We start from the raw sequence: 11,990 nt of genomic DNA, 5'->3' as shown, positions 1-11,990 counted from the left end.
TGATAGTAATTAGGGTATACCAGAAACTGTTCTTGAGAATCATTTTTGGTTATTGTAGAACTAGTTGTCAACTAGGATTTTCCTCATTGCCTTTAGCATTCTAAATCTCTTAGGCTAGCTCTTAATCTCTGTTTGATAAATCTATCTCCTTCTATGCTATTCTTTCATACTTTCTCTCCTTTGCTTTCTAAAAATATTATTTCTATATTTCTCTATGAACATTTCCTGATACTAAATACACCTATTCAGATGTCACAGGATGCTAATGTAAGGGTCCCATAGCTCATCAGTCATTAATGTTACAAAATGGAAAAGGAGGACATATTTATTGCTACTTCAATTTTTCTAAAGTGCTGCAATGTCATCATTTGGTTAAAATTTCCATTCTTTGTCTACACAGTGTCATTCAGTGCACATAAATGCAAATATGAGCCAGGTGCTGGTGGTTTACTCCTTTAATCCTAGCTACTCAGGAGGTTGAGACCAGAGGATTGTGGTTCAAATCCAGCCTTGTCAGGACAGTCCATGAGACCCTAACCTTCAATTAACCACCAGAAACCAGAAAGTGGTGCTGTAGCTAAGCACCCAGTATCAGAGTTCAAGCCCCACAACCAACAAAAAATGTGAAATATGACTTTAAGTTTCCCCAAAAGGAACGACAAGATCAATAATCTTCCCAAGCAAAAGAGAATAATTCCAAAATGATTCAGTGCACCTACTTTTGCTGAGTTATGTTATGGATTCTTTGCTGGACATATTCTCCAAAAACAAATTGTTAAACCAGGGATACAGGTGGACCCATTGAAATAATGAGATGTACAAGTCGTTATGTTGAAAAATGAACTTTACAACTTTGGTGGGGAGGGAGGATCAAGTGTGGGGAGGGGGTATATGGGAAGAGATGGGAAGGGGAAACAAAGAGGAGGCAACAATGATTGATATGAAATGCACTCGTTATCCTGCCCATGTAATTGTAACCCCTCTATACGGTATGCTCACATTAATAAAGAAAGAAAAAATTGTCAAATATTAGCTTTACAATAAACTTCATCTAAAATTTCTTTTTGAAAAGAGAAGTCTATACAATTGATGTCACTTGGCTTTCTTACTATCTTAGTTTAAAGCCAAACCAGGTAGGAGAGTCTGTCAAACACTTATCTGTAATTACACAGCAAAAAATACAGAAGTGGAGTTTTGGTTCAAGCAGTAGAGTACTAGTTTTGTGGGTAGGTGAGCAGGAAAGAAAACTGTTCAGGGACAGGGTCCAGCCTCTGGGTTCAAGCCCCAGAACCAACACAAGCTAAAAAAAAAAACAAAAAACAAAAAACAAAACAAAACAAAAAAACAGATATTTCATTGGGACCCTTCTTAAAGGAGTACTGATCTGAAAAGTGGCTCCTTTTGCTGATCATACGCACTAGATGCTTTTTTGAATCCTTATTGCTCTAGAGATCTCAGGACCAAACTAAAGGAATTGATAACTGACTCCTGCAACAAAAGAATCATCTCAGGGGCCGGGAGCTGTGGCTCACACCTGTAATCCTAGCTACTCAGGAGGCTGAGATCTGAGGATCGCAGTTCAAAGCCAGCCAGGGCAGGAGAGACCATGAGACTCCTATCTCCAATAAACTACCACAAAACCGGAAGTGGCGCTGTAGCTCAAGTGGTTGAGCGATCGCCTTGAGCTGAAGAGCTGAGGGACAGTGCCCAGGCCCAGAGTTCAAGCCCCAAGGCCGACAAAAAAAAAAAAAAAGAATCATCTCAGGGGTGAAATATCCATCCCTAAAACACTTTTAAACTAACATGTCTTTGTTTCTTTGCAGTAGAATTTTTTTTTTTTTGGGGGGGGTGCCAGTCGTGGGCCTGAACTCAGGTCGTGGGCGCTTTACCTCAGCTCTTCAACTCAAGGCTAGCGATCTACCAATTGAGCCACAGCACCACTTCTGGCTTATTTTTGCTTATGCGGTGCTGAGGAATCTAACCTAGGGCCTCAGGCAAGTAAGGCAAGTGCTCTAGCACTGAGCCACCTTCCCAGCCCCTGCAGTAGATCATATTTAAAACAACGTTATCTCCTTTTGTTCTATGCTGGTCATCAAATGGCCCATTAAATCTTTCTGTAATTCTCTCAAATAGAAGTTTACAGAAAAATTATATATGAGTAAAAACACACTAGACAATGTCAGGGACAGAGTTTCCTTCAAGCCTTTGGATTCTCTTCTTTTACAGTAAAAAGGAAAGCACAAGTTAATTTTAACTTTATCAATCTTTTATGTTCCATTCCTCTCCTGGGATCAGTTTCCACATCCAGTAACAATTACTTTCAGGAACAATCTATGGTGCTGCTTGAGGTATAATGAATGTTTTCTGGCTTCACCGAAATAACACAAGGACACCTTTGGACGTGTGTTAACACGTGTTTCAGAGACAACTAGTAAAGAGAAAATATGAAATTTATATTTCTTATAAATACATTATCCATGAGTATATTGAGTTCAAAATTTGTAAATTCTCTGTAAATTAAGGCGAATTTTAAAGGGGAGAATGTTCTCAGATCATTTTTTTTGTGTGTGAGTGTATGTGCTGCACATTATTTCCCGAGTGTACATGAATTTGTTAACTCATGTTAACTATAGCAATAATAAGAGAAAGAGAAATTCTATGTTTAAGTATAAGGGTTCAATACACTACAGAAGACTCTACAAATAAGACCACGTTGAAGCAATAAATCCATGTCCAGTATGTAGATTTATGAAAGTGATATAGAAAAAGCATTACGCCTACGTGGAACACAAAGTATATTCTAAATAACGCTTGCTAATGACACAACTTTGTAGAAAGTAGAATGGAAGAATAATTCTGTTTCAAATGCAAGTCAGATATAAAAGCATGAACTTAATTGGAAAAAAAAGTCCATCTTGAGAGAGCAGGGATTATACTAGCCATGAACTGGTGGATAAGATCACATTTTTTTTCTTTCCTTTACTTATGTATTTTTGTTGATGGTGGTCTTGGCACTTGAACTCTGGGCCTGGGCACTGTCCCTCTGCTATTCAGCTCAAGGCTAATGCTCTACCACTTGAGCCACAGTGCCGCTTCCAGTTTTCTTGCAGTAAATTGGAGAAAAGTGTCTCCGGGACATTCCTACCGGGGCTGGCTTTGAACCCCAATCCTCAGATCTCAACACCACCCAGCTTAGGATCACATTTCTAACAGTGTACACTCAGCATATGTAATTTGTATATTCATCTATCTGTATATGAAATCTTGAGTTAAAAATCTGGACTACAGCTTAGACTTTAAACTCAAAAAATGTTTGTAGTTTAAAAGTTGATTCTACTGGATAAATGAAACCTAAGAATGTAAAGGACTCTGGGAAGTTCAGTTTGCATCCAGCCTGGGCAGAATAGTGTTTGAGATACTATCTATAATTAACCAGCCAATAGCTGGATTGGAAGAATGGCTCAGGTGATGGAATAACAATCATGAGCAAGAATTATGAATAAGAGCTTGAGGCTTTTGCAAACATACATATAAACATACACATACACACAGAGGCACTTATATGTGCCACTGAAGCAACTCTCAGAATATGTAGAAAAGTTAGAAAACAATAGAAAATATGTCCTGAGTAAGACTGGAATCAAGTAATAATTTTTAAAATGAGAAAATCCTCAAATGAACTTTCCTCAAAAAAGTTTGAGAATATTACATATGTAAAGACCAGAGATAGTAAGAGAGTCAAGTAATCAATATTAAAGGGATTGGATCTATGGAGGAATGAATGAGAGACCCGGCAGATGCATTGAAAATGTTCATACCCTGTGTCAAATGTTAGAACATCTTTGAAAATAGTACATGAACAGTCTGAGAAGTCCAGTGGATAATATCACTGGAGAAGTTCAGAATTTCTAATCTGTATCTAGATTAAATAAACCAAGCAGGGGCTGGGAATGTGGCTCAGTGGTAGAGAGCTTGGCTTGCATTCATGAAGCCCTGGGTTCGATTCCTCAGCACCACATAAGCAAAAAGAAAATAGCTGGAAGTGGCTCTGTGGCTTAAGTGGTAGAGTGTTAGATTTGAGCTGAAGACCTGAGGGACAGCACCCAGGCCCAGAGTTCAGACCCCATTACCAGACCCAAAAATAAACAAACAAACAAATAAGTAAATAAACCAAGAAACTATGGTGGGGCAATGTGATACAAGCCTTGAATTCGAGCACTCAGACTGACAGGAGATTAGAGACTGCAATTACTACTGATACCTTCCCTGAAGCAGGTAGTATAATTTTGTCTTAATAAAACAAACCAAACAAGATAGGAATATACTGTTGGAAGTTTGGGCTAATTTCTTCATTATTGTTTGAAAAGCCAAGTTTTCTATTGAAATGCAACTGGTATATAATCCTCAGTTGTGTTTTAAATGTTCTCTTCATTACAGAACATTCGTAGATGCAAAATGGTTCATGATTCCCATCCAAAATTTGAAAAAGTAAGTAATCATCATTCTGTTAGTTTCCAAGGAAAGGATGAAGGATTACAAAAGCTTAAGCCTGGGGGAATAGCAAAGTTCATCTAATGTAGGTCTTTATAGATCTTGCTAAATTAGAGTTTAGACTTCAAAAAATACTTTGATTTCGTTTGTAATTTCATATTCTATATGATACAACAAATTATTTTTAGGTAGAGGGTTTAATTGACAAATTTATAAATGTTTCTTGCATTCTATTTGCCTAGCATATTGTTTCAAGAGAGTTATAATTAGAACTCAGTTAAAAGATAATTCTAACTGCTCATGTAGAAAATGATAATATGAATAATGTAGACCAAGTTGCCAACAAATTGATGACATTAATTTATAAATTTAGAAAAAGTGTAGAGAGCTGCGAGAGCTGACCAAAGATGGCGGGGCCACATGGCATGGCCATGACCAAAGATGGCACTGGCTTCCGCCTTCCGCGTTCCCGTTGGCGAGTGCTCTCTGTGAAAAACAACTCCTTATATGGCTATAGCTTGGCTACTGGCCTGCTTCCGTGTTTGTGACCCTATTGGTATTTGCCACTTGGCACTTCGGGGTTGGCCATCCAGGAGGCTTATAACCGGAGTGCGTGTGCGGGGCGAGGGAGAAGCAGGAGAAGCTAGCAAACAAGGTTCCTGAATAAACTGCTTTGAGAAGAATCCCGGGACATGTCTTCCTTGCTGGTCGAGGTAGATGCGACAAAAAAGCAATTTTTTGAGGCTTTAGTATAACATGGTATGAAGAGAATTATTGTGTGACATCTTCTTTCTTCTACCTGTATGTAACACAGGAAGCAATTTCCTTAATTACGTGCCTCTGTATACAGTGAGAAAAATGCTAGGTTTGGGGTTTGTTTTTATTTTGTTTTTGTTTTATTGCTTTGTCATAGGGCTTGAAATCTGGACCTGGACACTGTCTCTGAGCCTGTTAAGCTCAAGGCTTTTGCCCTAACACTTCAAACTCAGTACCACTTGTGTCTGGCTTTTGCTGAGAAGTTTATTGGAGATAAGAATCTAGGGAACCTTCCTGCCTCATGGGCTTTGAACTGTAATCTTCTGATCTTAGCATCCTGAATATCTATGATAGTTAAAAAAGTATAAATATAAATAATATTTGCAAGAATACCAGGGTAGGAAAAATGATGCAACCAGTTTATTGTGGTGTTATTTCCAGAACACGGAGGGCATCACATTAGCAGAGGTGTAGTATTTTTCCCAATAGAGATAAGCTATTTGTGATGTGAATTAAGGGAATTTTGAGGTGCACACTACAAGTTGAAAACTGTTGATCTAGGATGACTTTATGGCATAAATTATGGGATTGATGGTCATAGAAATAATAGCTTAATCTGATAAACAATTGCTTGCTCTTGAAGAATTAATTATAACCGATGCTTTACAGTTTTATCCTATACCAGAATGTGGCTATTTTTCTGTTCACTTCTCAATCTGTAACACCCCATTGGAAAATGCATCTACTGCAGAATTACATAACATGGAAACAGGTACTATTTTGAATCTCTCAGGTATGGAATGTTCAGAATTTGAAAGTGAGTAGTTATTAGTCATAGGAATTTTGAAGAACATACATATTCTGTCCTCTAACCAACTTATTTACTTTTAAAAGTTATGGGTTTCCATAGAATTAAACGGTTTTCGGTTAGTATGAGAAAGTACTAGTTAATTCTTTTTTGAAAATATTGGCAATTATATTGTGAAAAAAATTGTCTAATTGGATAACATTCAAGTTGATGGCCCTCCCATAAAGAAGGGGTAATTCATTCAAATTAGATGCCAAATAGTACTGATTTTTTAAAAGTTAGTACATAAAGAACAATATTTACTATACCAATACAGTGAAATTTTATTTCAGGCAGCTTATTTTTTAATTTAATTTTAATTTGAAAGTGATGTGCACTGGGTTAGCAATTGTAAGGCAGTGAATACATAACTTTTCAAACTTATTATCCCTTCTTTCATTTTTCTCACAGTTTTCCTTCACCCCAAAACCCCTCACAAGTTCTATTGTACATTTCCAACATATTGTCTTCTGAGTATTGCTATTGCATTGGTTTGCCTTTTGTCCTTTGTCTCGCCATTTTGTTCCTCTTCCCTTCCCTAATTAAGGTAAATGTATACACAATACACAAGGTACCAATATCAAACACAGTAGGAGATAAACAATAGGGGAAAAACCCAAGGAAAATAGAAATCACATAGTACATTAAAAACAACAACTGCGAATAAATATCTCTTTCCATATCTTAGAGTTCATTTTGCTCAGCATCATGTTCATATATATGCATAACAAAGTCAGTGGAAAATAATAGTTTCATGGATACTATATCATGAAAACAACATGTTAACTGTTTTTGATGGTAAAGGTGGAATTAGGATTGGTAAATTCGCGATTCTGATAAAGGAATTTCAAAAGAGTTTTAAAATTATGACAGGTAAATTTTAATTGTTCAAAATTTTAACTTAGCCTATTAAGAAAATTTAAAATTGCCTGAGAAAATAGGCTTTCATGCAAAGAAATTCATGGAGACTTAGCTGAGAAGTAGCAATGTGGGTAAGATGGCTCATTTTCACAATAAACAAACAAACCTCACAAACCTTGCTGTAAATCCTGTAGGTTCCCATAATAATTTTCCTTACCCAGGAAATATACTCTTACTGCGTGAAACAAGGTTGTAATGGAATTTAAATTCAAAGTTTTTTTTAAAATAAGACATCAAAATTTGTGAATTGACCTTTAATTGCTAAACAGTAATTCTCTTAAAAAGATAATTTGAGTCAAAATATATAGTGAGAAAGTGCCCCTCACAATGAAAGAACGTATAGAGTTTACACTTTTCTTTTTTAATACTTTCCATAATGTCTTTGCACGTGAAGCACTGAAACACAGAACAAAATCTGATTGGATAATTCAAACCAATGATTTCTCATTTCATAGTAGCTTAAAAAACTATAATATCCTTATTAACATGAGATAGTGAAGACTTCTTTTATTACATAAGCCAAAAAGTTTGGGGATCAGAAAATAATTGAGCAAATTAAAAGGTAAGAAAACATGTTATTAGAAACCCTAGCTAGGCATTTTGGTTTCAGCTGTGGAGGGGACCAAAACTTTTTGATATAGATTGTCTTAATGTTTTTGCTACCTAAAATGATTTTACAGAGCCTATTTGGATCAGTGTAATGAAGAACAAATTGAATGAAGACATGACAATAAATTCCACCTCCAAGTAAAAGAGCTTTCAAAGAGAAACCATGAAGATGTAGCAGTGGGGGACTTCTTATAGTCATTCAGCTTCACTAGACTTGAAGCCAAGAAGTTGTGATTAATTGGAAATCAAGCAAGAGATAAGAGGAGGACATAGAAGTAGGAAATAGAAGTATTGTCCTTTGAAACAGACAATGTCATCCAAGGAATAGGTGATTTAACTCTATTCTTCTCCATACATCATGTTGAGCAAATACAAGACCAAGAGGAAAATAATCTATTTAAATAATTTTGCAAAGAATAACTTCACTGTTCCTGATATGGTATCTAAGGAGATTCTTAAGAGAGAAGATAAAAGTCTTAAGAAAGAAGATAATAGTGGAGTATTCTTAGGTTTCCTCCAAATATCTTGTTAGCAAAATATATCGTTGAGGTTAGAAGTGATTGAACCAAAAAGTGGTGGAGTACTTATTTTTGTGGGCACTTTAGACACAAGAAAATTTCAAGGTAAAAGAAAAAAGAAAAAAAATTATAGCCAAATACTTATGATTATAGGTCCTTGGACTGGATTTTTGGAGACAAAGTTTTGCATTAGTGTTGCTCCTCATTAACATAGTTGTTGGGTTTTCGTGGCAACCAAATGAAAATGGGAAGTTTAATGGACTCGCTTGAACAAGTAAACAGCATGATAGAAAATAATGGCAAAAAATATTTAATGAATTATTTTGAACAATTACTTTGTGAGAACAAAGAAGGAAAGAAAATTCAAAATCACATGACGTTATTAAAAGTATGAAAATGGAGTAGTGAAGAGATTGAGAGAAAACATAGAGTACTATTTTCTCTCCAGTGGAGTAATAGGTTCTTGATCTTGCTTCTTCCGTTCTTTCTTCACAAGCTATCAAGTGTGCCTCAGGACTGGAGTATCCAGTTCAGACAAAGAGCACTCGCAGAAGAAAATATTTGCAGTATATATAGGTGATTTATAACCTTAGACAATCTTGTTAAATCTGTTCAAAATTCTCCCCTACCCCAAACTTCCCTCTTTGAACAGCTTTCTTTGCTTTTCCAAAGACCTCCCTTCTTTAACTGCTTAAAATTTTGAGAGGGCATATTCATACTCTCTAGAGATTGCTGTTTGGTTGTGATTTTTGTGTGTTTTTATTGTTGTTTTTAAGTGAATTTCAAAAGGTTGTGCAAGTGTGTTACAATTAAATATGTCCATCTAATTGTCTAATGTTCCTGGATCAGAGTCACTCCTTCTATCATTCTCAACCAACCCTTTCTCCATGATTTAGTTCAGATTTACCACTTCCTTTATTACATATGTACATTGCGTATTCTAGCTGTACTTGCCCCTTGTTCCATTTTTCATTCATTCTATTTCTTGACTATTGTTCCTCTCTGGTTTCAATTTCCTGATAGTCATTCTGTTAAACTGCCTGTTAATACTTTGAAAGGTTTATATACATTCCATGGAGTTTCACTCTCACATAGACTTGAACTGTTGTCAGCTTATATTTCCATAATTCATTCATCTGCAATAACAATTTGCAAGACTGGAGATGTTAAGCACTTAGACATGATTTTATTCTCATTCATTTGGAAGATTAATCTTTAATCAATAAGAAAGTTTAAAAATGGCTTAGAATTTATTCCTAACTACCAGTTTTTATAAATAGCTTTGGACAATGGTGTGTGATTATTTTATTTTACATATGATAATTTTTTCTACTACCTATACGTTTTGGAAAAAAGAACAAAACTAAAATTTACTTCTTAAAGGAATATGACAGAAATAGAAGACAGATTTTATGTTTGTCACATCTCTCATCAGTACCCATATTCAAGACTTAAAATCATATTTCTTACTATGTTAAACAGATAGGGAAAACATAAAACAACACATGATAAGGCAGCTATTAGTGACTTTTTCAAATGTACCTTCTTATTTGATGAAATTTACTTTGTTAGCTAATATTTGGTTTTGAAATATGGGAGGCTGATCTATTTAACACATTTCTGGAAGGCACCTACTAAACAACACAAATGGTGAGGGGTACTATTTCTACACTTTAATGAATGGTTTAACTTGTTTGGTATTAGTGCTGGGTACGTAAATCAACTCTATTGTAACTTGCTCCCTACACTTGAAAACATTGTAATGCACTATCATCTACATGTCAAGGGTTTGGCATGTGTGATTTTAAATAGTTTATTTGAAAATGAGTATACTTTCAGGAGATTAAATGTAGGTTATCATTGGTTTGAGAATGACAACATTTTTATACCACAGAACCTAGTTTTACTGAACTACCAGTGTTTTGAAAAACTAAGGATCTTCCCAGTTAATGTTTTTCTAAATGATATTTGACCTCTAAATCAAGTATTCCTAGCCTTGGTAGACCAATTATGGATCTATCATTACAAAACTATATTTTGGGGGGGTGCAGTCATGGGGCCTGAACTATGGGCCTGGGCACTTTCCCTCAGCTCTTCAGCTCAAGGCTAGCTCTCTACCACTTGAGCCACAGCGCCATTTCCGGCTTTTTTCTTTTTGCTTATGTGGTGCTGAGGAATCGAACCCAGGGCCTCAGGCATGCAAGGCAAGTGCTCTACCACTGAGCCACCTTCCCAGCCCTACAGAAACTATTTTTTTTGGCTGCACTGAAATCTTTCATTATTCATTAGGAGAGGGGTACTAAAAATAATCTTGTTCATTTGTGATTTTGTTCACTCATATGGGCTGGTCATGTGTAAATTGAAAGTTTGAATTACAGTACTTTCTCTCAGATTTTGTGATCTCATCTTTCATTTTAAGTTGCCTTGCATTTCACAATTGATTTCTGCTAATTCTTGTAAGGAATTGGGGTCCTGAAATAACGTAGGAAATGAGCATTTGAGATGAGTCTTCAATTATTTTCTAGATTCACTGTGTAAAATTTAAAATCAGCACATATAAATATAAAATATATAAGTATATATAAAATAAAAATTGTTTTACATTATTGTGTTGTGGTTAGGGAATCAAAAGCAACTCTGTTTTAAAGTATTATTCCATTATCTCTATCTCAGTTTTTGGTAGAGTTAGACTTCAAGCTTTACCATTTGTAGATTTACAGCCTAGAGGCAAGAGGAAACAATATGATTAAAACATTACCAATTTAAGGCCTAATATCAAGGAGAAACATATGGCCTTCTTCAGGACCTATGGAAATATTTGGTGATAGAAAATCAGTAGTGTAAATTCCTGCCAGGTTGGATGATGGACAGGCTAGAACAGTAGGTAATCATGCATATGAACAATTTTTTCACCTTCTTGGCTTTAGCTACTTTTGAAATGATAAGTATAATAAACAATTATATTTTGATAAAATACCTTCCATTCCGAACAATTCGGTCTGAACTGTTCATCTCTCTATGATTCCTTGTAACTAAGATTAGTTTTCTTCCAGTAAGAAAATCTATGCTGTCAGGGTAAGATATTCTGGTTGGTCTGTTCCTACACGGAAGAAGGGTAAAGGTTCAGGTAGACATTTGTCCCAGTAAGACCTCATTTGGGAAATTTTAAGCTGCAGAAGTTTAGAAGTAGCTCTTAAGCAAGACTTACTTTGAATCCATTAGCTCTACAAAGCTAACTGAGTTGATAAATAAGTATTGAAAAGCCATCACCTTTGGACTTAGCTGAAAAGGTTTTAAAGTATGATGAAATTTAAAATGAAAATGACAAAATAGACATTGACAAAAAAATTGTAAATGTAAGTAATCGACCAAACGATATGTTTTTTCCACAATACACAGATTTTTAGAGTAATAAGATCAATAGCATTTTTAGGAACAAAAAGGGTTCCTTGTTACAAATAATGAACCATGGATAGATGCCTGTATAAAGATTAAATCATTAAGTACTTAAATTTAGAGGGTACTACATACTTCAGAAGCAGGTCTACCCAAATTACAATAAAGAGATTAACATGGCACTTGCACAAAGATGATATGAAAATTTGTGAAGTATTCCATATTTTTCATTCTTCTGATGCAAGAAATGAAAAACAGTTATTAAAAAGTTAATTACAAAAAACAAGTGTAACAATACATGTAATTTATAGAATTAAAGGTTAGTTTGACATCAGTGTATTAATTCTTCACCTTAGAAAGGCCTTTACATAGCATAACCTTTACAAAACTTGAAATTAGATAACATTATAATTTTATCCCAAAGAAATAAAATAAGGACCTAGGAAAAAAAG

At 35.2% G+C, this 11,990-nt stretch overlaps 1 pseudogene; it reads left to right on the top strand.

The window, feature by feature from the left end:
* The first annotated feature begins 11,669 nt into the window (after positions 1-11,669).
* On the top strand, positions 11,670-11,766 carry LOC138819759 (U6 spliceosomal RNA; annotated as a pseudogene).
* The last annotated feature ends 224 nt before the right edge of the window (positions 11,767-11,990 follow it).

The sequence above is a fragment of the Dipodomys merriami genome, unplaced genomic scaffold (genome assembly GCF_024711535.1).
Source record: "Dipodomys merriami isolate MVZ:Mamm:240054 unplaced genomic scaffold, mDipMer1.0.p SCAF_815, whole genome shotgun sequence".
Taxonomy (NCBI): Eukaryota; Metazoa; Chordata; class Mammalia; order Rodentia; family Heteromyidae; genus Dipodomys; species Dipodomys merriami.
Note: the sequence above shows the minus strand (reverse complement) of the source record. Positions and strands in the feature narration are given on the sequence as shown.